The 25,056-nt window shown below is 32.7% G+C and overlaps 1 protein-coding gene across 2 annotated transcripts in view; it reads left to right on the plus strand.

The window, feature by feature from the left end:
* Positions 1 to 25,056, plus strand: part of Sdc (Syndecan) — a 323,379-nt gene that overhangs the window by 174,026 nt on the left and 124,297 nt on the right. The window contains exon 1 of one of the 2 annotated variants that reach the window (XM_088200768.1): positions 21,192 to 21,255. The exons of the other annotated variant lie outside the window; for it this stretch is intronic. The gene's annotated coding sequence lies outside the window, so the exon portion shown is untranslated. Of the gene's footprint in view, positions 1 to 21,191; positions 21,256 to 25,056 lie in introns of those variants that run through there. 2 annotated transcript variants of the gene reach the window in all.

Genomic DNA, 25,056 nt, shown 5'->3' on the forward strand with positions numbered 1-25,056 from the left:
CCAATATTTTGCCGTGAGTGCTTCACATTTAAGGAATCGTCGCTGATTGGTTTCCCGATTCAAAGCGTGAACGACTGCCATAAAGGTTATATGTATGTACGAAATCGTCTCGTAGTAATTGGATGCTCAATAGCCAACCCGCTAATTGCATGATTTAATTTGATGCCTACATCAATGCAAACCTCTAAGCGCAACCAACACCCGTCTAATAGTAGCTAGTTTAGATGATCGTTGAAAATAAGAAAATTCAATAGGACGATGACTTCTTATGATGGACGCGAATAATCGAATGACCAGAATGGATAGATTTATTTATATTGATGAGCATCGAGTTACGAAGGATTTAAGGCTCATGTATTTATTTAGGATTTGCTATTTTCATTTTTTTAATTTCGAACAATTTCTTTTGATTATTGAAAAAACAATATTTAAGCTTATCGACATGCGAAGTTTATAAATAAAAATCCCATGAATTTTTGCAATCTGCCGATTCCCACGCGAAGCGGTTTTTTCACATCTGATTACTAATATAGTTCTTAGATTACCAAAGCAATGATAAGGCCGATGAGAATAGTCAAGAAAATAAACATTTGGCATGGACCCACCCTTTCTTTTGCAGCAGTATAAAAAACATAAGATTTATTTTTAATTAAAAATCTATGAAAATTTGGTAGTAATCAGCAAGTTACCTAAAAAATCAGAATTCTTGATTTGGCGTTTTTCTCGAAAAGAAACACTACTCACAATATTTTCAAAGATCAAAGCGAAAGTGGATGCTTTTCATGGTCTTTTAATGTTAGTTTCGGTTGATTTAGACGTAGCTCTGGTTGGTACGGGTGTGCCTTCCAGATATTCCAAGTCTAAAGCGAAGTGAAATGTTTCAAATTAGAGTTATGTTAGCGTTTTATATTATAGCGGTAAAATCATAGCGAAAATATATTTTTAATGAATATTTTTATATATACGTATATGTGTGCATACATATTCATTTTTATTTATAAAAAAATAATTGGAAAGAATATTTTTTTGTTATACAAATATATTTATTATTTATAACATTACATATTATAAATAAGAAATATATAAATATACAAAAAACGCAATTTCAATTACATATACATAATAGAAATTGTAAAATTATATTGTAAAAATAAGAATACATGTTATTTTTACTAAGAAAAATAAAATTTTAGAAAGATCGGAGATAGTACATTTCTAATTTTTGTAGTGAGTATTCCTGCCGTTGAGAATACTCTCTCGCTTTCCGCTGATGTTGGCTTAATTGTGAGCAAAGAGACTTAGTTTTAGTCATTTCTCGACTACATTTATTATTTTACCCTGGATAAATATTCTGGTGGTGTATTATTGGTTTGTTTAATTCTTCTTTGATTGTCAAAGTCATGTTAATAAAATCATTATCAGTATTTTCTTCATTGATTATTTCATTATCTAAATTTGAAATAGTCGTTCTCATAAATATATCCCATTATTTAAATTTATTTTTTGACGCTACTTGAAAATTTTTTATTATCCGACCTATAAATTAACGAAGAAATAAACCCTTTGTTACTGCAGATATCACAGAAATTTCCTAACTAATACTGTGCAGCTGTGGAGTTTCTTTATTTATTTTAAATCAATACGAATAATGTATTGCAGTAATGTTTTTTAAGGTTCGGTGATTTTTCCGGACAGGATTATTCCGTACACAAATTTTGCGATTTTGCCAGATTGCAGAAATTTTTTTTCCGGATACTGATTTTTCCAAGCAGGATTTTTGCAGACACTGATTATTTTAGACAAAAAATATTTTTAATATATTATTAAAAAATAATTAAGGTAAACATTTTGATTTTTTATTAAAATATTTTTAAAAAAATATCCAAAAATCGCAAAATTCCAAGCACCGTTTTTTTTCAACATACCGATTGTATACTTATTGGCATGTAGTAAAATTTAAATTTATCTATTATTTATATATATTATTTTTTAAATTAAGTGTTCTTTCTTTTGTTTTTTCGTCGATATTCATAACTTAACGAATAATTCAAATATTCAAAAATAACACATACTTGGAAACTTGAACCATCCAATTACAACTTTAACAGTTCAATTGTTGTGTTCAAGTACATACATAATGCAAGAAGAGAATAAACTATTTTTAGTTGTGACTATTGATTTCTTGTATTCAGGGGCTTGCGATATCAAGGTTCGACAATGTTCTAGTTTTAAATGGTTTTTCTAGTCTCGTTAACAAAAAAAATCGCTTTCTACATTACGTACCTTATCCATTGAGATATTCTTAAATTAAAGTAACTATGTATGAAAATATAATATTAAATCTTACCTGTCATATTTGCATATATTTATTTAATGATTGAAATAAAAAAGCTATGAAATATTTTTTTATGTTTTTATACTATGGCGAATTTTAAGAATATTATTATTATTAACTAGAGTGCAGTTCTGTATATAGAAAGAATTTTGGTGTTGAGCTTTTTCGGTTCATTGAATATTACTAATTTAGAAATATAGTTTGTAGCCAAAATAGCTTTTTATGGAGAAAGTTTTTTTAAATAAATTAGAACCAAATGCTAAGAAATCGAAATTCTATTTTTAAAATATTATTATATTAACCGTACCGGACAAAAACTTTTTTTTTTATTGAATCCAATATGGTCCAATTTATTTTATCACAAAATTTAAGCTTCTTTCATATTATTTATACATAATTTATTCAAGGTAAACCCTGTACCCGTTCCAGATGTTGGGAACACTACTTGATGAAAAAAAACACTTAAGAATGTAATGACAAAAGAAATAATGTTTCGCTTGTAAATTGTATTTAGTTAATTGTTCACTGTTGTAATTTACACAATACCAAATCGCTCTCTCATAATCACGCAAGCTCTAATAATGAAAATTTCATTTAATCTAACAAAACGACTAACTGTTCGAGTATAATTAATATATTATGCGGCGCATTTTGCAATTTAACTGGACTTCTTAGAAAAGCTAGTTCTTACTACTTTTAAGTAAACACTCTTTTGCGAAAATCGTTGTTTTTCTTTGAAACTTTAGATTAAGCTTTTTATTTCGCTCGGACACGTCGAGCATTAAAGATCTTATAACTTCACAATAGTATTACAACAATAAAAGTTTGAGTGGAATATTCTTTAGGCGTTTATCCTTTTGAGATTTATTATTCAAGTAAATTGAATAGTATTCAGTTGATGCGCCATCTGAATACGTACGAACAATAACCCTAAATTTAATGAGCGTACCACTTTAGAACGCCCGCGTGTATTATAACAGAAACGTATCTCGTCCGTGCCTCCAGAGTGGCGTTAAGCGCCTAGTTTATTCCGTCGTATTACTTACGCCCAACCCGCCACTCCTCTCTCTCGAGTGTTCCTAAGGCATCTGTTTAAAATTTTAAAAGTATTGTTATGGGCGGAACGTCACCGGGTAGTTACTATATAAGCTCCACTTCAGATCCGATCCTCGCGAAGGAGCTTAGCGAAGCACTCAGCGACGACGGGTTTGCACAGTAAATAGCGTAGTGAATATTTCGTCCTCTGTCGCCGAGGATCTTGTTTGCTTATATCCAAGGGTGTATGCCCCGGCAAATGTGACTAGTTTCTCATACACGGCGTAGTAAGTAAGTAGGCGGGTAGGCCGCAAGTTCGCAAACGGGCGATTGTTTTTATGTGCAAACTTTCTCGGGACGATTTTCAATTTCGGTTATGACTCACTTTAGCGAAGCGCCGTATGCAACACTATTATTTCGTAATCTAAAAATATGTTATGCTTTATTCCTTTTACGGAGAGAAATAAAAAAAAAATACAATACTCTCCCCTATATCAGTTTCGTTTGAGCCACTATCTTGACGTCGGTGCCCGTCTGGCCGATATTCCATCGCTCTGTTCAAACAAATCTTCAATTTCAGAAAGAGGAATTTTCATGTCTGAAGAGAAAATTTTCTCACTAAACAAACAGGTCTTGCATATTTAACGTGTAGCATTCAAATCAAACAGAGTTGGCGTATTATTTATTCTACGCATAGTAAGTAATGTTTTTTTCCAACAGTTATCTTTGCAAACAAGTCACAAACAGAAACGGTGCAATGAGTTTCAGCGCCATTTCTCTTGTGGAAACAATATGGCTCAACTGCAAACTAATTAATTCTCGACTCTGGATCGTAGAACACGTCCAATCTCCTTGTGCATTTCTCATCTTGCATATCACATTTATACAAGTTTTCCGTCATTAATATGCATTGCGAAATTTTCTCTCATTTTATGTTTTTCATGTTACATAAATCATAAAGAAAATGTATTTAAAAATGTAATATTCGATGATTTTATCTAAAGGAATCCTTTTCTATTCTTTGAACATACATTGTAGGGGTTAATGTATTCACGTCATGCTTTTCTAACTTTGTATAAAAACTTTTCACCCAATATACGTAACCACTCGCGACATTCATAGATAAATCTTTTCAACGCTAAGCTCAACACACCTTAAAAATATGGTATAATTATAAAGTATATATATATATATATATCGAAAAATTAAATAAAACTTTTGAATATGATATTGAAAAAATATATGTATTTGAACTGCATCATTACAATTAGTGTATCTTCTCATAAATTATTTTTCGACATTTTTTGTTGAAAATTAAATTAGTACGAATATTTTTAAATATTTTATACTGCTGCGTAAGAAAGAGTGGTTCCGTGCCATATGTTATAAATATGCACGCTTTCTTGAAAGTTTTTAATAGAGGTCGAAAGTATTTGAATGACAAAACAACGTTAAAAATCAGATAATGAAAAATCGGCAGATTTTAAAACTGTATGGGCGCTTTACACAGAACTTTTGCCTGTCGGCGAACTCACGTTTTTTTAATAATCGAAAGAGGTTTTTTATCTTTATCTTGTTCGAAATATAAAAATGTAAAATAGCAACAGCTCTTATTGGCAATTTTTCTACGATTGTGTTATAAATTCCTTCTTTACTCAGCGCTCTGTAATAAATCGAAGTAAATCGATTCATTTCGGATTCATTATAATGAATCATCATTATATTGAAGTTGGTTCTCTCCGAAATATTATTATAATGACATACTATATATTATATAAATATTTATTTATTTATTAAAAATTCTCCAGATAATCGAAAGGTGAAAATAAGAATTCTCATTTCTCGAAAAATGAGAATCCAGAATGCATACTTTCAATGGCGGAAATGACTTGCCAATAAATATAAACAGCTTAAGAATCGTATTCAATCGTTTTTCATGTAGATACACGATAATGTATTTTATAACTATTTTTAGTTAATTTTTTGAATATTAAAACTGGTCTTAATGACCAACAATTAATTTTTCATATTTAATAATTTATATTTTAAGCACTGTACCCAAAGGCATCCAAAATTTTCGGTTTTACACTACACTATCACTAATATTAAATGAGTTCCAGTAATGATAACTAGACCACTTTAAAGGTTTAGTCATCATCAGCCGCCTTTTCAAGTTGTCCACATTGAGGATGTTGCTGCCTCGATATTGATGTGCTGTTTCATGTTTAGCAGCAAAACGTTTTATAGCACTAGCGATGACTTCGACACCTATCTGTAACACTTAATTTTGAATTTTTTAATCATTTTAATGTGACACTGTTTGGCACACCTTTTCGCTGGTTGTAAATTTTAATTTTGTTGTATATTCATAGTTTTGAGTTTCTTCCAGGGCTGTGGAGTCGTTAAAAAAAAACACGACTCCGACTCCGATATTTACTAACAACACGACTCCACTCCGACTCCGACTCCGATTTCAACTCCGACTCAAAAAAGTTTAATTTTATCGGGTATTTTTCGTGTTCTTCTACACGTTTAATTTTCATACGCTATACACATTCATTATTACGCAATTAAAAATTCATAAATTTCATAATTTAAAAAAATGGTCGGAGTCGCTCATTTTTCACGACTCCGACTCCGACTCCAACTCCGGCCAAAACACCACGACTCCACGACTCCAACTCCGACTCCGACTCCGACTCCACAGCCCTGGTTTCTTCCCATAAGCAAATATATATGTGTATTTTTTATTTCAAGTTCTGATTTTTTAAATGTTTTTACTGCAGTTTGGTGTCATGCTAAATAGAAATTTGTTGCCGTTTATGAAAATTTGCAATTGATTAGTTATATTTATATTAGTGATTTTATTTTCCATTTTTTGCTCCAATTAGTGAATCTATTAGAGGCTTGTTTATCGGTAGTATTCGATATTTTTTCACCACTGCCAGGTTTGCAGTATCAACCGCAAATGTTAGAATATTTGCGGATGATACTGCAAAATGCTAGTCTTTACGGGTCGGCTTGTAGTACTGCTCTCCTAGTCTTCTTTGAGTTTCTGTGTCCAAAGTTGCGTGTCACGTTCTACATAATGTAAACAATTCTTAATATCTTAGACATATATAAAAAAGCTTTTTATTTGAACTTTAATTTAAAAATTCATTTAATAATGCACAACACCTGTACTAAAGCAAGAACATGATTTCTGGGTGGCCCTTTATAAGATAAACCATTAGGGTCACATTTCGATAATGATAATAATATGTTTAACAAATAGTTACTTTCAAATTCATGTCGACTTTTAGTTGGCAACTCACATTCGTTCAACTGTCATCTAGGAACATATTCGAAATTGTAGTAATTATTATTTTTTCCTTTAAAGGATTATTAATTACTAATATACTATTTAAAATAAATTGTTAACAAATAACATTATCTCAGCTACACGCGTTTCCCGGTAACAGATTATTAATGGTCAAAAGGATTTGCTTTTGGTTTTGTGGTTTAATGTAAAATACGTATTTATAGAACTTTGATCTTATTATTAGCTCAAGTTAAGTTTGCTTTATAAAGTTTATCAGAAATGGTCTCGTTATTTGTTTTCAATTAAAATGTACCACCGAATTTTATTAAAAAAATATGTTGTTAAAACTATTATCTGTTTTTTTATTATAATTAATAATACATACGATTTTGGCATATAAACAAATTTGGCCAATATCCGCATTCTGCGCACATTTCCCTCATTTTTCCTTTGACGTATAGCCGAAAACGCTGGGCGCAAAGTTTTACAAAAGATTAATAGATTTCCAAGCCTCTCTTTTGTGTTTTTTCCTCTCTTCACAGCAAAGCGGGTGTATTTTCTTCTTTATTTAACCCAAATAGGTCTCTTTCTCTATACTTGAATTCACCCTTTCGATCCACTGAATGTGCGAAAAGCGTTCGATTGATCCTTGACGAATTTTCCCTTACTGCATATATTTTTTATTGTGTAATATATACGAATATGTAAATTTAATCGGTTCTCGATTCGCATGCGTAACAATATAACGTATCCATATAAGGGTTACGGTCCAAACTTTTCGCATTGGCACAGTTTATTAGCTAATTGTGTATGATATACTCGCGGCCATTTTTCACAGTTAGCGCCGAAGTTCTCCGCTTTTCCCGATTGGCGTGCGTGCTTGTGTGTGTGTGGAACGGGGGATGGCATCAATTCGCGTCGATTTTTCTTCCTGGCACGTAATACAACGCGATAAAGTTGTGTGTGTGGTGTGGCTTTTCCGGGGTATCTCGCGTGTGTCATATCGGGATGAAGAGCGAAAAGTTCGCCTCTGAGCCTCCAAACACATGGCCGGTGTGTGATTTATGTTATTGCCCCGTTGTTCGCGGTGTTTCTTTGCGATAAATTATTTGCTCCGGAAAATTTTCCCGTACGGGTTTTCCCCGGGGCGTCTTATCGCGGCCGCCAAATTGTTAATTCGTGTTTGTCTCGCGAAAAATAATAATAATTTGTGTTATTTAAATGTATTTTTCCTGGATTATGCGATTATCGTACATTTACGAAATTTTCGTGATCCGGTGATTATTTAACCGCGATTCAGTCATTTTGTAACCACGAAAAAGTGAGTAATGCTTTTACACTATTTCGTTCAATATCTCTAAAAATATTAAATTATAATTTGAATATACAGGCTTGGCCATATAAATGTGTTATATATTAAATAATCGTGAAAATATAAATAAAAAAACCGACTAAAATTGTTTAATGTGATTATTTTACGCTTATTTTTAATATTTAGTAGTCTAACCCTTAGCTATAATTACAGCTTCAACCCTTTTCGGCATACTGTCAACTAATGACTTGTGGGTACACGGAGACAATGTTCTCAATTCCATCTGTATTTTTCGCGTAGCTTAATTTTGGGTTTGCAATTGTGTTGAGCAACCTTTTTTTGAATTTGGCACATAAATAGGGTTAAGGTCTGGTGACTGTATAGGTCATCTTAAAAGCGTCAAATTTTTTGACGCAAACTAACCCCGGCTTTTTTTGACATGGAGCGTTTTCTTGCTGGAATTAGATGGTAGCGTGTTCTGTGCTTGAAAATATTTTCCAGTATAAATCCGTTAAAGTGGATTTTAACATTGAAATATAAATGTCACTATTCATACTACCCTCGCAAGTGTACAGGCTTCCTACTCCTGCTGCCGCCATGCAACCCCTGACCATAACGCTTCCGCCACAATATTTGACTTTGGCTAATAAGCAATCAGTTAGATATTCTTCTCCGACTCTTGTGTACTACACCAGGGGTCACAAAAATGTTTAAAAATAGTATGATTATTTAATAAATAAAATTGAAAAATTAAGTTTTTAATATTTTTTAAAATTTTAGTTTAAAATTATCTTAAAGTAGTTTTCATCGGACCAAATGACTTTCGCCTAATATTCAGATGTCCAATCTCGGTGTTTTCGGGTCCACTCCAAGCCACGGTTTGTGTCGGGCTTTACAACCTTTGAGCTCCACATTTTTGAGTTTTCTTCTCACCGTCCGCGAAAAAATGGAAAAAATTCCGCTTACAGAGGCTTCAGCAATCAGCTTTGAAGACGTTTTTCGACGATTTTTAAAGGACTCGCGAACCAACATTCGATTTTCCTGGCCAGTTGTCTTTCGTTTTCTTCCATTTCTTGGCTTTGATTTGTAAGAACCACATCCGTTGAACCGTTTCAAAGCATTTTGGACAGCGTGTTATGAACAATTATTGTATTTACTAATTTTCGCTATATAAAATTATATTCGCTCTTTTAGCTTCACTTAATCAGCGTTTTTTAGGATTTTTAAAATGTTTATAAAGCGAAACTAAACAATTTGACCTGCAATATTTTTTAAAACTCAAGTGAGCAATTAAAAACGACAAGTTCCTTTGTATAGTTCTCAGAATTACGGTTAAAATTATATGCTAAAATATTTCGGTCCGACTATGCACTTGTAAAGGGTTACACACTATTTTAAAGGGTGCCCCATTATTATGGCCAAGGTCGTATGTCTCATATTTATTTCTGCCGATTGTATATATCACACATGGTTAGGCATCCAAATACCTGGTCGAATTCATTTTCCGGCTCTCGGGCATTTTCTCATAAAATAATGGTTCCGGTCCCGCGTAATTTTTTACTGCCAGTTATAATCTATAATATTTTTAAATATCAAAGCATCTAGTGTTTCATATTTTATAGTACTTCGAATTTTCTCTGAAAAATTTTTAACATCGGAAAATATCGATCATAAAACTTATATAGTCAAACAATGTTTTTGGAGTATTAATCGAAAATCCTTGCCCCTTTTTTAACTACCTGCTCCTTATTTTTCTCATTTATTTTGCATTTTTAACACTATAGTTAAGCCGTTGATTTTGAAAGTGGGGCAAGTCCATATTTTGTTATTGTTGAATAATTAATGGTTGCCGTTTCAACTGATTTAAAAATATTAGTAAGCAATTATAGACTTATTTTAAATTGTTTACGATCTTTTTTCATATGCCATAATTATAATCGCGTTATTTAAACAAAACCCTTGTTTTTAATAGGACCCAATGGACTTACCCCACTTTCATAAGCAATGATTTTATGAAAATTTTCTGTTTTCAAGAGTGTAATTGTAATAGGAAAAAACAGAATAATTTATTTCTCTACTTTTCTATTTTATTTCAACACTTCATACTTTTTTCGAATAGGAGCATTCAACAAAAAGCTTAATATTATTTTATAGAAAAGAGAGAACAACAAAAAGGAAATTATAATAATTATATATATAACACACAATAACATAAATACAACATAACAAAATACCTAAAGGAATATTACTGTTATTTTTTTAAGTAAGATAATGCAAATTTTTGAAGTACCCATTATGTAGGGGTGGTTTGTAAGGCAATAAATCCATCATATATTTATATTTCTCTTTAGTAATAGGCCTAGTTTTTTCCATTTAAAGATGGCAATGTTATTTCGGTGAAAATCTTTGGCCTACCCCTTTCGGCGATAAATCAATAGTTTTAAATTGTGACTAAATTATACGGCGCATTTCTTAATACTCGTATCCAAAACATTTTCAGCCTGTTGCCAGTTTCGCCATCAATATTTTTGATACTTTTCAAAATTGCCTTCTCCAGATTCGTATAGTAAAAATGTATTTTGTTTGTGACATGCTTCTATCAATTTGTAATAATCTTCGGCAATGTACAGAAAATTGGTTTTTCGAATAAGCATTGCTAGAACATCAAAATCGCGATCATTTGGCAAGAATGAATGTCCAGATAATAAGAATTTATGGTCAATAATATCTATATTGTTATCGCTATACCGAACAATTTTCATTCACGTTAGGGCAAACTTTATATTTCTATTTTGGCCAGTGCACATATCGCTTTAAGCGATAACATGTTTGTGAGTTGTCACATTTTGTGGGTGTTTTAAACAGTAAGAAGGTACTTCTTGTGCTTCTCTCGTAGCAGTTGGTTTATCCCAGGTATACATACGAATTTAATTTAATTTTCCCGGAGGAACCTTCCATTCTGCTACGAAAATCTTCTCTAAAATGTTGTTGCATTGAAAGCACGGTCCACTCTTCCTTAAGATAAATTAAACTTGTCTAAAAAAAATTTTGCATACTAAATTTTTTGCTTCTTTTGTATCTAAATAATATTTAAAACTGCAAGTCCTTTGCGTTCCCTGTAATTTCTCGGTCGTATTTTTCTCTTACCACACTTCTGTGTAAAACCATTATTCTGTAAGACTCCAAAAATTTTCACAAGTTTGTTTCCTCGTAGCTATTGAAATTAACTAACATAGCACGCTGTTCAATTTTTATTAAAATTATTTTATTTTGCCTTACTTTCAAAATTAACAAACAATAATATCATTGACCAAAATAAATTACTAGTAAAAAATTTACACTTATTTGTAGATATGATTGTGAATTGATTAAAAACAAAAAATTAAAGGTAATTTGTAATGAAAATTAGCTCTAACTCTTTTTTTTTAATAAAATGGACTTTTTCCCTCTCGTTTTTCTTTCATTATGCTTACACCGACTCGTCAGTATTTAGTTTATTCTAAAGATATTCCATTGAAAATAGAAAATTTCACATTGAATATGTGTATTAATAAACATGTACGAGCAATAAATAATAATAAATAAATATTCCCTGTTAGTTCCTTTTAAGCAAGTTATATGTTTTTTTTAAATATATATTTACATATAAAAATACATACATACATATACAGTCAGAGATGTTAGTCAGTAATGTCCAATTTTCTGCTTAACATATGTATGTAAATGTATAGTACATTTCATTATCTCCATCTCTTTCTCTCTCTATTGCATATCAGTTTATGTCGCATGATTTACACTTGCAACTATCTACAATTGTTAGCTATCATGCTAATTTTCGCCTGTAGGTTAGCTTGTTGATAATTTCCCCGCTGCAGGTGTATTCAATATATGATATGATATATTCAATACAGTGTAATTTAATTTTATTCGTGCCAATAAACTGATATATTAGGCTTTTATAAGATTGTAAATATTACCTTTAATGACTTTTTATTAATATTTAATTAAATTTAACGAAGAAAATGTAATTTATTATAAAATACAAACAGTTATATTTTACAAGGAATAAGTGTAGGCGGTATTCCAAACCTTAAAGTTAAATTTAATAGAGAGACTTAATGAAAAATACTCTTGAAAATATATAAACAACGATCAACATTTAATTCAATTTTTGTGCTTCAGTTTTTAAGCCTCGGTACTTTTAGTAAAATAAAGTGATACAATATACAACCAAAATTAAGAAAAATGTTTACGTAAACAGCTAAATATTATTTTCTTAAATATTTTTTATTATGATGTATTAAATAAAAAAATATTTATATTTTTGTTTATTAAATTTGATGTTGTGTTGTATAAATATTATTGCATAAGGTTGTCTGTTGAATATATTAGACTCACACTTTGAATCTCATTTTTAGTGTGGAATTATTTGAATAGATCTTTTTCCAATTAAATATCTGCCGATTTAAAAGATTTTGTGTATATAATCGATGAAAAAAAATAGATAATTACAATGATGTTTAACCATTTAAGCATTTATTTAAATATGCTAGATTGATAACAATTCAATTTTAATAAAAAATACACTTGAATATTTCTATAAGAAAATACATCTGATTGACGAGAAATAATTAAGGGTTATATAATGCTCTTTTATTGAAGCAATAGCTGTTGTGAACAAATAGTGTAGTTCGCAAGGCGTAGGACTGATAATCTATAGGCCGCGGGCTCTTGTCTCGCAGAAGACTCGAATTTTTATTTATAAAATTTCTTTTATTAAAAACTAGCCTGAGCTGCAAAGTGACATATATTGCTTGTAAGGTTTAATTATAATTTATAATTAATAAAATATATATCACAGATTCACAGACTTGTGTAGGTGTTTATTGTGTTTACTCCGTTGTAACTCATTGGACTTATGACTACCAAGTTACAACATGAAATTAAAAACATATAGACAAATTAAATTTTAATATTTTATTTTTTCATAATTTTTCAGCACATACTTTTACCAAGATCTTTCAGCAAAATATTTCATAAAGTGGATGGACACAGCTCCAATTGTTGGGCACGAAGGCGAATCGATTCATTCGGGTCCTTCTCCACAGCAGAAACAACTTCTTCTGTGCGCACTGTACGACGTCTCTACGGATGCGTATTATCAATTAGAGTATGCGTGGTGCAAAAACGTTCCATAATTATTCGAATTACTTGCTCGGTTGAACGTTTAGGTCGACTGTAAAATGGACGTAGCGCAGAGTAAATTTCGCGAACCACGATTTTATAAATATATTTGCAAGCGTTGTTCTGTCGTAAGTCTATTCATGATAAAATGGCAAACCAAACTGAGCACAAATCAGCTGTCGCTAGGAAAAGCGTTGCCAATTCGAAAAACAAACCTCTAAACACACCTTTTATAATTATTATAAATCAAAAAGGAATACCTTTCATTTCATATGTAGTATATATCTTACCATATTTATGCAAACACGAGTCGCATGAATTTATATGTGTACCTTTGCGATGTGGCAATATTTACTCGCCAATCAAAACGTCTCTTCTAATATTGATTGTTGTTTTGAAAATACATGTGCTTAAATATTTTTCCCGGTTCGATTTCTATAATGGCTCGCTTAGGTATGAAATTACATTATTGATTGCCTTTCAAAAGTATAAAATCAATACCAATGTTTCACAATTGTGATATATTTTTGCGTCGACGTCTACGTGTGTGTTTCAGCAATTGATTTTATAGCTCAAACGTGAAGCGGTTGCTAAAATTAACAGATTACAACCGACACAAAAGGAACGTAATGTTCTGGCAAATTATACGCCGGCGAAAACGCATCTTTACACCGGTGCTTTTACTGTAGTAGTATTAATATTAAAACTAAGCGAGGCAGTTTGGCAAACTTTTTATTTTACGATTCCCATTGTCTATTACGACGGCGTCGCTTCCGGCGCCGCCAGGGTTGCCAACGTTGGTCAAATTTATGCTACGTGTAATTTTCACCAGCGAGCTCCAATGTTCCGGGGTGGTGAAAAATCGAAATTGATTATCACGTTCACGGGGCCGAGGATCTCATTAGCTAATTGAATTTTCTGAACGTTATTTTTATTTTATTTTTCATTCCGCCCCTCGCGGTCGCAATCTCCGTCGCTGTTAAGCTCGCCATTTTTTCTTTGCTTGCAAATTTAATTCACTTCAATGTCGTCTTTGTTTTTTATTATATTACACAGTAAAGTATAGTTGTTTTAAGCAGACGCGTATTTAAATTATATGTATAAACTTTTTAGATAGATAAAAAATATATAAATAACGATTATGCTGCCACACCTAAATGAAAATTTTGCTGCCTCATACAATTTAATTATTTTCTCCTTAAAAAAAGCATATAAATCACGCGACACAGCCCTGAACGGACGGTTCGTCGAATTAGCGAGAACAAATTAAAACGAATTATTCGACGGAATGCTACGTTTTCGTTTTATTCCGTCGTTTGAGGCTGAAGATTTTTTTTATTAAAGTCGCGGTGTTTCTTTATTACTCAAACAGTTTCAGCAAACTGAGGAATTGGGTCAGAGCCCTCTTTCTTCGCGACGGTTGTAAAAAAATAGACTCGGGGCTGAATAAATTTCGACATTGATTTTACATTCATTCCGAACGGAAAATTAATTATTTCGACGCAAAAAAATACGGTCACTATCGCGTTTATATCACACCACAACGTAGGCCGTACTGTAATATATCATTTTTTTATTATGTCCCATGCGGAGTGTTTACGCGGTTCGCTAAGTTTCGTTCTTGGTTCGCAATTTTACGGATGTTACGCATTAAAAAATAAATGGCCGATATAAATAATTTTTTGACAATACCGAAAGCGGGCATCGTTTTTGGGTATCAGCCTAAAATTTCACCGAAACGAATTTACCACTGGCCGGGCAAACGCACCGATTGTGTCCGCAGTTCTATTTATTAACGCTTAATCGCTTAAAACCAACCGCCTTCGAATGTTTGTACATACAAACTTTCTCACGTGAACAGTGTCCATGCAGTATATACAGTTTTGAACATAATACAAATATTAATTAATTTAGTAATGAATAAATAAACAAAACCGCTTGGATGTAAATGTGAGTTAATTATATATCCGCGATGGGCGTGAATAAGTTGACAAGTCAAAAATGTCTGATTTTTTTTTGTATATCTAAGCAAATTTCCACATAAAAAATAATGTAACTTTTAGTTCCAAATCTAAAAATATGATTAATACAAAATACACGTTTATATTTTTATTGTTTAAAGTTATTATAAAATAATTTTATTTAATAAGTATTAATATCGAAATCACTGTTGTCTATCACTTATAGCTCAATGAAATCTCTTCTTTTCGTGGAACAAGGAAGCTATCCAATGCTACTTGCTTGTGTCTCATTCTGAGAATTTGCCGAAAATGTGACAATACATTGTGATTGAATAGATTCACGGCTCTCACTGCTACAGCCTTACTCGGATGTTGCAGTTTCCTACACTTTACAAATATCTGTAATCTCATTTGAAGTGAGGGGTTTCTTAGTTTTTTTCTCCCCTCTTCAGACGAGATCTATGTAGCCTCGTGTTGTTGCTCGCGATGCACATTTTTTAGTTTTTCGGTGGTCAGCTTCTAGCCATGTTCATCCACCAACTTTAGAATATCATTCTCATTAACCTCCAGTCTTATGTTCTTCCCCAAGGACTCAACTTCAAAAAAATATACATTTCGCGCTATTTTTTCAAATACGTTTTTTACTTAAATATAATTATTGAGACGTACTTATTGTTAATATTAAACACCAATGTTTAGTGTAGCATATTCCGAGGACTATTTGAGTAAAATATGTCTAAATGGAGATAAAAAATTATTAATAGTAAAAAGAATTTCGTGTATGCAATATCTGACTTCGAAAGCCATCCCTATCATTAAAAAGGACCAGATACCGTAATTGTCTGAAATAAAGTAAACGTATTACTTATATGTTGACACATCGCGCATATCATACAAAAATATCGAATATGTTTAATTCAATTTAAAAATTCACGTTAAAATATTGGCTGGACGAATTTTTCGTATAAGTCGGGCGGGCCGATATTTCGGCCCTCTTGGGCTAAACGGTATAATATGCTTCTACTTTGATATCCTACCCCAATAAAATTACTTACGAAAAAAAATGTTAATCCCGTACGATAAACATTTTATTCTCAGCTTCTGCTTTCAAGCAATATGGGCATCCTCGTTTTCGTAGTAAGCCCTCTGGAGATATCGTTTTCAACAAATAAAATGTACGGATTTGTAAAAAAAGTATTTTCTTCAATTAAGTCAATATAGGTAAAGTTTTGTCCCAATACCGGTATTATTATAAACATTATCGCATCGCATTATAAACATTGGGTGCGATTTAACAGGAGATTTTTTAATATATATGAATGTGCATTTAAATAAATACTTTGTTCCATAAAACGAATTGTTCGCGCATATAACTACAGTAATGCACAATCAATTCGTTTTATGAAACAATTATTTTATTAATAAAAAAATATGTGCAATATGATGCTGCGTTGCGAAAAAGTCGCTATTTTTAAGTAAATTATATGGTAACGGTGATTTTTTTTATACATTTATGCTCATTTTTAGAAATTGCTTGATCTGTAAGATTATTATTTAGGAAAACCTAATCTGTGATGATTGATTTTATATGGTATTCAAGCTGGTTTTTTTTTGTATAAGGCACCGATTATTCATATTTTTTGTTAAGCACAAAATTAATGTTTTGTAGCAACATAATTATGTATATATTTTCAATATATTTAAATTCCCTATACATGTAAACGACCCGACGAGCTCGTTGAAAAAATTCAATTCCCGTTTCTAAATTGGATTAAATTAGATATCTAGAGAAACGCGCAGATTTTCCCGTCCGTGGCGGCGTCGCTAGACAAATGGTCAGGATTTGGGCAACTACCTTTTATCCAGTGTATTCTCAGTCACTTAAAGAGTTTCCCTGGCGCGTTTCTCAAACGACCGGTCGTAAATCACGGACCGATGGCTAATACGACTCACACGTGTATTGGAGAAGGTAAATATAATATTACATATTATTTTTATAGCTAACAGTTGCGAGCTATCGGTAGCTTTTTTCATGTTAAACCTGTCTTTGCATCAATTATTTTTATGTGGCAATAAGAAAAGTCGTATCGAAGATCAGGTTTATCTCACTGGACAGCCTTAGCTGGACCAGATCAGACTGTTTAAGGAAAGCGACTTTTTATTATATTATGCCATTGAAAATTGGACAAAGTCAAATGTTCCTTTTATTACTCTGACCAATATCGATCATTTGGGGCGGAACCAAACTCTTTGTTATTGTCTAATACAGTTTATTTTAGACTGTAACGGTAGATTCAATGTCGGTTATATTGTCGTCATTTCTTCGCATTTTCCATCGATATTTTATAGTGCATTTATTTGGCTTAGACATTTGCGCACCACCCTTGCTAACCGTTCTAATGGCGCGCGCCACATACGGGGTAATGCTATTTACAGAATCTGCTACTTACGCTACGCAATAATATCATAAGATTATTTAGGTATCTAAGGAGAAACCTTTATAATTATTACCGCTTGAATATCTGTCTGTCATGGAAGCGGTTGAAAGGTTATTTATTATTAGTAGTTATTTTTTTTATGTGACATGATTAAAACTACATAAAGTACGCTAGTCATTTAATTATTAGTAGCTATTATGTCGAATTAATTTAAAGACCACTGTTTTACAGACACAACTACGATGTATACGTTTGTCAGTTTATCTATTATATTTTCACGTGAGGGCGATTTGTTTTCATATTCTAGCGTGGGAGTTTGAAGGAAAGTGTTTCTAAGAATAAGCCATATACGCGTAGTTGTTGTACTGAAATATAATACAATTTATGACATTTAGGTGCGAAAATAAAAGAGAAAAAAGTATCATATTACAGGTAAATAAATAATGTAACTAGCTCGCTTCAGCTTTATGAATTGTGATTCTGATAGATCCCTTAAATTTTCTAGAAAAAAACTTAATAAACAAGAAGAGCATAAATTATATTTAACATAATATGATGACGCCAATTCATATTATACTAAACTATCCCATCCTAAATCCTATAGGAGTAAGTATAATTTTCACTCAACTCCCAACTTCCACATCCATTCAACAAAACGATATTAAGTCTAACAGATACACACGCACGTATAGTTTATATTTTTTTCTAAACAAGGGATAGCAATTCAGAAGTTTGTCAGCGCCCAAGTTTCGACTGCACGGTCGAACGACCAAGTTCGCATTACAATAAAGTAGTTTCCTCCAACTTCCGACAACACCGCCCGCCCTGGGTTAGTTGTAAAGCGACTGCTACGCTAGTGCCCAGTGTTATTACGTGTGCCGTTTAGATTAAACGCGGTCAATGGGATAATTGCTTATTCCGCGCGGTGGGATGCTGCGAAGGTCGATCTTCGTTCGGTATTGAGAGTGTTCGGGATTCTAGTAAATGGGCCTGCGTCCTGTTGGTTTTTCTCGCGTTTCGCCACTTGTCGCGAAATTACGCTCAATTGTTGTAACGCGATATGCGCGCTCGTTCGCTCAATCGGGTAAACGACAGAGCCGGACTGGGTTTAATGCGGTAATTACATCTGGCGCGGCGGATTAATCGCTCGTGTAATTCGAGCGTTCAAACTGATTGTTCCGCGAAAATTTACGCTGGTACACCAAAGGTTGTTCGTTTGAGATTTTTAAATATTGATATATTCGTTGCTCGCTTTTGCCTATTTATTTTTGAAGAAGTTACTTATAGCGTAAAACTGGCAACGGTAGTTAGATTCGGAAAGGTGTAATTCAAGAATGCACAAATAGCCCCTATTGCTGCTTGTATGCTTGACTCAGACACTAACCAAAATATACCTCAAGCGCATTAGCAACAGGATAAGCATTGTCGTATTAAAAAATAATTTTATAGGAACTTTTATTTATTGTAAAACAGACGTTAGCCCAATGCATTGCAGCATGAACAACACAATTAAGTACAGGGTGGCCCAAATAAGATTGAAGAGTTAAAAATAACTTAACTTTAATTTAATTTATTTATGAAGAGAACATAATTCATGGATTTTTTTACAACTAAGTGAAGTATGACATCTCTCAAATGGTTTCTATTCTATTGCTGACAAATATTGTCTGTTTCAAGAGTATTTTCCATTACTAAACGTAAAGTTTCCGGATCCAAGTTTCAAATGTTCTGCTTAAGTTGTTGAATTGTTTGAGGTGTGATGACATACATACACCAGCCTCTTCAGCCTTCCCCACAAAAATAAGTCAAGCGAAATCTGAATTTTTTGAAATTATTCTTCCACCAAAAAGTTCACGAAGAAACTCCATTGTGGCTGTACGCGTTATGGCTCCATGTTGGAATCATATGTTCGGATTATTCTCAACACCGGACGTGAAAAGAAATCAATCATAGTCCTATCCAGAACTCTGGTGATAATTTCTCGGTAACCCTCTTTTTTTCGAACTAATATGGATAACTGTATCATGTCTTACAGCCTCCACAATTGCTTCAATGCGCACAGACCAATGAATACCTCTTCCCTAGTCCTCAAAACAAGAGACTAAGCTCCTAATCATGTTGCCACTTAAAACTGTTCTGTCAGTAATGTGCTGACGGTATTTTTGTTGAGTTAAGATATTATGCCTGCACTACATTTTCTCGAAGTTTGCCAAGGTTGGCCAAGGACGGACCATATAGTGGGTTACTTCGATCGAGTTCAGTTCTGCCCGCTCTAAAATCTCTCGGAAGTTTTCCGAGGCTACCGAGAACGGGAGGTAATGTGGGGGTAATTCAGTCAACTTGGCCAGCTTCGAAAGCTTCCGAACATTGTCGGCATTATTTCCGAGTCAAAGGGACCGAAGTCGGAGCTGCTCTTTCGAGCGCGAGTGGTGATATACTTCACCTCTCGCTCTCTCGCGTGTTAAGTAAAGAGAGTGAGAGAAATAATGATATGGTGTTTCGGAAACTGAGATAGAACGAGTAACTCGGTTCAATTTCAGTATGCGCGTAGGCGTCCTATGGTTAACACGCGTGTCGAGCGCTGCTTCGTTTTCACGTGGTCAAGTTATAATACCACATGCTTATCGGGGACTTCAACAGACTTACTGACATCTTTGAATATTTTAGGGCACCAAAAGGGATTAATTATATTTTTGATAGTATATTCTTCTAACAGATATCGTTATTATATTTTTTTTCAAATAAAATTAAATACTTAAAAATTATTAGTGGTACTTGATTTTGTTAAAAAAATCGTTTCGAATATCCTTGTGTATTTTCCTAGATCGGTTTATATAAATGTCACTCATTTAGAATCGATGGCGACAAATTCTAGAATAGTCACACATGTGGTGTTCGTATTCTGAAGTATCATTTTTATGCCTTATGGCATTTTGCAAAAGCCGACAAAGATTTTGCGTAAATTGAATATTTACGACCGAAAAGTTTTCATTGATATTGTGCTGGTGAGTACCCACACAAACTTTTATAATTATCAGTAGCGTAATTTTAATAATATGACAATTTAAAAATTGCGATTATTTGGCACTTTTTTCGATACGCCGGTTGTACGTGACAGAAGCCGCCGTCCGGACGTCATTCACGCCGCGAAGCTCCCGGGCTTATGAAATTTGCGACAGTGTGGTCGGTTACTCGAAGTCGTAGATCTCAGCCGACTTCAGTTCTAATTTTGTTTCGAACAACTTCCAAAGAGTGTAGTGCAGGCAATAGACTTTTCAGAAGGATAAAAAAATTAATAATTTTGACATGTTGCTGCATATCACATGTAGTCATCATATATCTCCAAAAATTTTTTATAACCCGCAAAAATAAGAAAACAAAAATAATTAAAACCAAAAAAGCTATGGATATTTCTAACCCTTCAGACTTAATTGCGCCACCTGTGGTAAGACACCAGATTAAAATTAATCTGTGAATTAGTGACCTATATATTATTTGTCCGCCAGGCACCCGCGACGGGTAGATCTGTCGGATATGCCCGCGCGTGTATGGCCAGCTAATATATTATTGCAAAAATTGTACTGTCCGTTCATTGTTTAATTTATGTTTTTTTTCTTTGTTTCAGGTAATGCTTGTTTTATGATGTTCTGCGTTCACGTCACTTTTAGACGATCGGAAAAGTATAATAGGTAAAGCAACAATATTTATTATTACATATCAAATTTGAAATTAACAAAGTAACTTGAAAGTTTCCTGCCGTGTTTTAGACGTTGCACGTTGTTAGTTAGGCTAATTCTCACCGAAGCTACAACTCCACCGCCGACAAAGTTCGACGAGCTACTATCGTAATGATACGACCAAAGATTTAACCGCGCCGCTCACGTGTTACCGCCACGTGTTGTGTGCGAGATCGTGCTTCTGCAACTTGCCCTACGAATTAATTCGCGGCTCATTTTGCTCAAAATGTTACCCTATTCAACCGTTACTCATACTTATTTTTTATTTTATTTCCGGTCGTTTCACAGAGTACCGTTTCCAATCTAAACTGCATTAATAAATTCCTCGGTCTTTTTTCATTATTCACTTGTGTGTGTGTCTGTCTGTCTGTCTCCGTTTCTCCGTTTCTCCGTTTCTCCGCAATTATTATTGCCGCTCCTGTTTTCCGGCCGGTCTACTAAATGAGTTTTCCCGGCAGATGCGGGTGACGACTCTCGTATGTGAACGTACACGCCGTATAATCGCAGAAAATCCGGTTCTGGTTTTTCTTTCTTGTTTGTGTGTTTACCGAGGATTGGGATTCTGGTTGCTCTTTTTTTCAATATTGGGATTTCGAAGCTATATATATGTGTAGTTTCATTGAAGTATCCACTCACAAGATAAAACATAAACATCAGAATTCCAATTTTGTTTTGAAAAAAAAAAGGTTCTAATGAGTATCTTGATAAGTCGGAGTGATGTCTTAATTAATTTCCTTGTTCATGTATAGAAAAAGTTCTACGACATGATCTCTATACCACTGAGGTATTTTCAGCCGATGTTATCCTCTATTCTAGAAACACTTAGTGATGTATTACACGAGTATCTTCCAGTCTATTATAAAAGTTTATAAATCATAGTATGTTATTTTAAAACATTTCATGTAAATCTTGTAGGGTTTTTCATTTTTTCTAATTGAATCCACTGCGGTCCAATTTATTTAATTACGAATAAGTAATATAAGCATTGCGTCAAATTACACAATTGCTTAATATTTTAGAAAGTTTCGATTAAAATATAAATTCGCACGAAAATACGTTTATTTTAATAGTACATAATTTTTCGTGCTTTTAATGTCGATATTTCTTTTTAGCATCCACAAATTAATCGGAATTGATTAATAACATGCCAGTATACGCAATTTAATGAAACGCGTAAATAAAATTCTGAAAAGTGGCCGCCATTTTGAATTTTTGCGTGGGTTTTATTTCATTTTTTATTTATTATAAGTTAGGGTCGGATCGCTGATTCTTATTTTAGGAACGCAGATGCTTTTTGATGTTATTATATATATTTATATCAGTTAATCGTTGAATGTAACAACAAAGCAACACATAAAAAATATAAAATAAATATATAACAAGATCATATTAAACCACCACATAAATTTAAGTATAAACATTACATTCATGTACACATTTTGCTTTAGAGAAATATTTTTTTTATTTTAGTAGCTCAATGTCCCTAATTTACTGGCGAAAGTAGGGGGTTTTCGGTAGCACTCAGAAACGTATTTTACATTTAATTAAATAAATATATAGATTTTTATATGCAAAATATGCATGTGTTATTTTATAGTTAATAATCAACATAAAAACGAACTCGAATAATAGTAAAATATTATACATATTATTGATATTTAATGCATGTTAACTAACGGTCACTTTACATCACATGATTTAAAAAGCATTTACATTGACTCTTGTTTCATTTCAATAGCAAACAAATCCTTTCCAAAGAGTTAATAATATAATCTCTTATTTTTTGTTGACTGGCAAATGTATGAGAAAGTCGAAGTGTTTTCTTATTGTAATTTTTAATTGTCGTTAAATATATTTTCGAAATGTTAATCGTAATTCCCTGTCCCTTTCGTAACTACCTGCTCTGGACGCATCTTAAATTTAGCGGATAACTACTTGTTAATATTGCAGCGCTTGTAAATCATTTAAAAATAAAATTTTTAACAAAGAAATAATTAATGAAAATTTTGTATAACAATTTATAGAAATCGTAATTTTGCTTGAGAAATGATTTTTAAGTATAAAAACGAATCACGTATTTTTATATTTATTTTTATAAAGAATTGTATTTACCATGCACTTTAATATCCTTTGGGACAATATATGAGCTTGAAAAATACACTGCTTTTAGTAAAACAACCATTGTAAAAACGTATTATATACTAGCGTGCTTTAATACTATATTGCCTTTTTATTTTATATATATGTACAAACATTTTTGAAACTACACAACACCACTATAATTTTTATGTTGACCACTAAATTATCATGAAGTTGTAATTGCAACTATAAAGTTGTTTGCGATCGTTCAGCAGTGTGCATGTTTCTGAAAGCTCACAAGCTGCAATTTCACCTTAATTGAAATTTAATGCTCATGAATAGGCACTGGGGACTTTTCATCGTTTTAGATTCATACAAATTTCCCATTTTTCACCACCTAAATGTGAAACATTCGTGTCTGCCCAGAACAGAAACACACACCACCGCACCTTCCCCGTTCTCCAAATCCTCACAATGGCCGAAGCTCTTTCCTTGTGCGGGTTTTATACATATCCCGTATGGCTCGAGGACGCATTAAGGACAATGGGTTTCACGTCGAGCGCTCGGGATTGGAACCAGAATTAAGCCACAGCGCCACCTGCTCGCCTTTCTATAAATTAAATTCTTATTTTCGCTCTGGCAATTTAATGAGCGTAATTTTGTGGAAGATCCCCTTCGTCCACCTTTCAGATTCCGTCGTCAAATTTAAACACTTTGCGAAAGGAAAGTTAGAATAGAATCTAATAATAACATATTCAAGTTTGATTTATCAATTAAATCAATCGATTTTCCAAATGTCAAACTGTATTAAACCTTTTTTTATTAACTCAATGTAAATTATTCTTAATCAATAGGTTATACAAATCATTTGAGGTGTAGAGGGAGGTAAAATAATACTCGGTAAAGACTTTTATTTGAAATTTCTCAGAAAAATAAGCTTTGCAAAAAGTTTTGTAACTGTAATCATAAATTACATTTTAGACATTCTTTAAAATCGAGATCAGTACTTAATTTCTATGAGTCACCCATTCCATCCAATCACGAAATTTATTTATGCTTATTTACAACGTTCAATTGCCAAAAATATTGCACAGTAATGTATTCCATATGTAAATACGATGATCATAATATATCGCTTCGGCTTAAACATGTCTCCCTTCGACAGCACGCGTTCTATAGTGCCTTTGCCAAGGTTTTATTTAATAGCCATGTCATTTTTGATCCCAACACCGCGTTATTTGTTTCAAAAAGACAATAATACAATGAGACCCCTTCTGGCGTTGGCAGATTGGGTGCGTAAAAGCGTTTATGACGACATATTCTATCCACCTCTATTGACGTGAAAATTATTCGATTTTTCAGTGAGCAACATAGCGGAAAATAGCGCCACCCCAATCATAAATATCTCATTTCAATATGCGAATTTCTCCAAATCTTATCTTAAAATAATCTACGTTTTCGTTTTATTGCGTCGATAGGATTTTCTCGAAATAGGCAGACGTTTGCGACTTATTTTCTTCGCATCTGAAACATGAAATGAATTTTAGTCTATATGAGACGAAAAACAGACACATACGAGAAATAAAAGCAGTTTATTTATATAAACAAAATGTTATGCGCATTTCGGTTAATAAAAGCGCGAAATGGAGATCGAGTGGGAGGCGCTTCGATATG

This window comes from Plectrocnemia conspersa, unplaced genomic scaffold (assembly GCF_051122295.1).
Source record: "Plectrocnemia conspersa isolate PC_06_02 unplaced genomic scaffold, ASM5112229v1 ptg000012l, whole genome shotgun sequence".
Lineage (NCBI taxonomy): Eukaryota > Metazoa > Arthropoda > Insecta > Trichoptera > Polycentropodidae > Plectrocnemia > Plectrocnemia conspersa.